This window comes from Ipomoea triloba, chromosome 1 (assembly GCF_003576645.1).
Source record: "Ipomoea triloba cultivar NCNSP0323 chromosome 1, ASM357664v1".
NCBI lineage: Eukaryota > Viridiplantae > Streptophyta > Magnoliopsida > Solanales > Convolvulaceae > Ipomoea > Ipomoea triloba.
Window position 1 is genome coordinate 16185445 of NC_044916.1, and position 2865 is coordinate 16188309.

The 2865-nt window shown below is 29.2% G+C and overlaps 1 long non-coding RNA gene across 1 annotated transcript; it reads right to left on the reverse strand.

Annotated features, from left to right (window-relative positions):
- Positions 1-244: 244 nt before the first annotated feature.
- Positions 245-2608, reverse strand: LOC116001194. The gene is made up of 2 exons (XR_004094229.1): positions 2047-2608; positions 245-467 (listed from the first exon to the last, which is right to left on the reverse strand). It is a non-coding gene; the product is annotated as an uncharacterized LOC116001194 (long non-coding RNA).
- Between the last annotated feature and the right edge of the window lie 257 nt (positions 2609-2865).

Here is a 2865-nt window from a genome sequence, read left to right on the forward strand (position 1 = left end):
AAACAAATATCCATGTGCATGTATTTACAACAATTACATAAAATTTTTATTAATTTTCAAATGTTTACCTTAGAAATGCTTGCCTTTTGCAATTTATCAAAGGGTAAAACAGTTGAAATGGTTTAGAAAGTTGTGATGCATGAATTATACATCCAACCTGAAGATCAGCAAGCAAAAGAATATGAATAATTTTCATTGGTCGGCTGGTCTAAAGACTTCAAATTTGAATGATATATGCACAGTATTTCAAAGAAGAATTTTTCCTATAGAAATTAAATTTTAGTTGACAGTTGCTCTCATCATTGATGGCTCGGTGTTGACAGTAGCTAGTAGGATGTTTAGAAAATTATTGTACAAATTTCTGCACAATAAAACTCATGAAAGAAATCTCATGCAAATTTTGGGGGACCAAACTCCGCGTGAAAATTTGGATCTTGATCAAGCTTAACGTAGCCCATTTGTGTTGCCTGTCAGAAACAAGTCGGAAATCTTATACGGGTAAATTATTGTGCGGACTATGATGCATATAGCTGTCTGGATCATAAATATAAAGTACAATATATTAAAATTACTTTGTGTATTGAAGGTACATTATTTGATAGTATATATAAAATAATGTACTTTCAATACTCAAATAATGTAGTTTACAACACAAATAATATACTTTTAATATATTAAAAATGTACTTGTAAGACAAAAAAAATATACAATTATGGCATGTTTGGTTCATGGAATAGGTCAAGAATGGAATAAGATTCCTTGGAATAGACCTATTCCATTATTTGGTTCGGTCAATTTGTCATGGGAATAGCATTCCTAGGAATGAGCTATTACCTTTGCAAAAGGAATAGCCATTCCTAGGGGTGCTATGGTATTAGCTATTCCTATGCTATTGGAATAGCTTTTATATTGAAAATACTAAAAATACCCTTTACAATTTATTTTATATTTATCTTTAATAAATATATATAATGTATTATATAAATGTATATATATAATTAATTATAACTTTATCTATCATTAAATATATATTTAAATAAATTATATATATATATATTATGCATACATACACACATTCAATTCTAAGTTATCTTTATTTAATAACTCTTTAATATAAATATGTATTTTTATTATAATATGGAGTAATAATAATAATAATAATAATAATAATAATAATAATAATAATTTCTTAACCTCTATGTATGTGTATTGATGAGGACATAGGACCCCGGGAGTCCATTTTATTGTGGATCAAGTACCAATAAAATCATATATATGTATGTGTGTTAACAAGAGAGAACTGTAAGTGAAAATATGTAATTGTATTCACTCATGCTATTTATATAGAGGACTGAAGGATGTTAACCACATATTCATACTAAAAAAATTTAGGCTAGGAGTTAATCTCTCAATCTTCCATGTATCTCTCTAACAAATATATTATTATTATTATTATTATTGAAAACTTATAATTATTATTATTATTATTGTTATTATTATTATTATTATAAAACACATATTTATATTAAAGAATTACTCCCTCTGTCCCATTTTATCTGTCCTGTTTACTATTCATTGGTCAAACCAACTCTTTCATCATTGCTTATTTTTTCTAGTAATTTTTAATTATTTTTAAATTTGATTTTTTGTGTTTAATAGTACTTTTAATGTAGTTTCTAAATATATAAATTTTATATACTAATACTAAACTTAATATTATGAAAATTTGAATTAAAAATAACTTCAGTCAAGCCTCGTTAATCGAATCAGACAAACAAAATGGGACAGAGGTAGTATTAATTAAAGACAACTTAGATATAAACAAGCATACATATGTGTATGTATGCATAATAATAATAATAATAATAATAATATTATTATTATTATTATTATTATTATTATTATTATTATGTATAAGGGTATTTATGTCTTTAAAATCTATTCTATTTCTATTCCTTTAACCAACCAAACATTCGAATACAATTCCTAAAGTCTATTCCTTCAGTGAACCAAACAATAGAATACAATTCCTATTCTATTCCTTACCTATTTCATTCCTTGTGGAATACTATTCATATTCCCTTCAAATTCATCCCGTGAACCAAACGTGCTGTTAGTATTTTTAACGGCTTCGATGAGGCGACAACCTTTGCAAAAATGAGTAAAAAATTAGAACTAATCTAATTACATATATGTCTTCAACTACGAGATGTAGAAAAATATGTGTAAACCCTAGAAGATTCAAGATAGCCATAGATTTTTGAAAATCAAGAATTCAGCGAAAAGACAACAATTCTAGCAGACTCTCTTCCCAGTTCTTATACCATGGACCATGGTCATAGGTCATGGCTGATACTGCAGTTGTGTTGAACTGATACTGCAGTTGTGTTGAACGGATACTGCAGTTGTGTTGAACGGATACTGCAGTTGTGTTGAACGGATACTGCAGTTGCGCGGAACAGAGGTCATTTCATCCGTATGTAAATGCAGTGGCCATTTCATCCGTATGTAAATGCAGTTGTGTTGAACTGATACTGCAGTTGTGTTGAACGGATACTGCAGTTGTGTTGAACGGATACTACAGTTGTGTTGAATGGATGAACGACCTCTGTTCTGCGTAACTGCAGTTTCCTTTCAACACAACCGCAGTATCTTTTCAACACAACTGCAGTATCCGTTCAACACAACTGCATTATCAGCCATGACCACGGTCCACAATGCACCATATAATTTGCGCTCTCTTCCTGTACACAAGCATATGATGTTTGAGAATCTAGACCCCTAAAACCATAGATTTACTAGTGCGATCTAATAACAGGAATTCATACAGTGTCTGAGATTTAGCGTTAACTACAACCAAATATC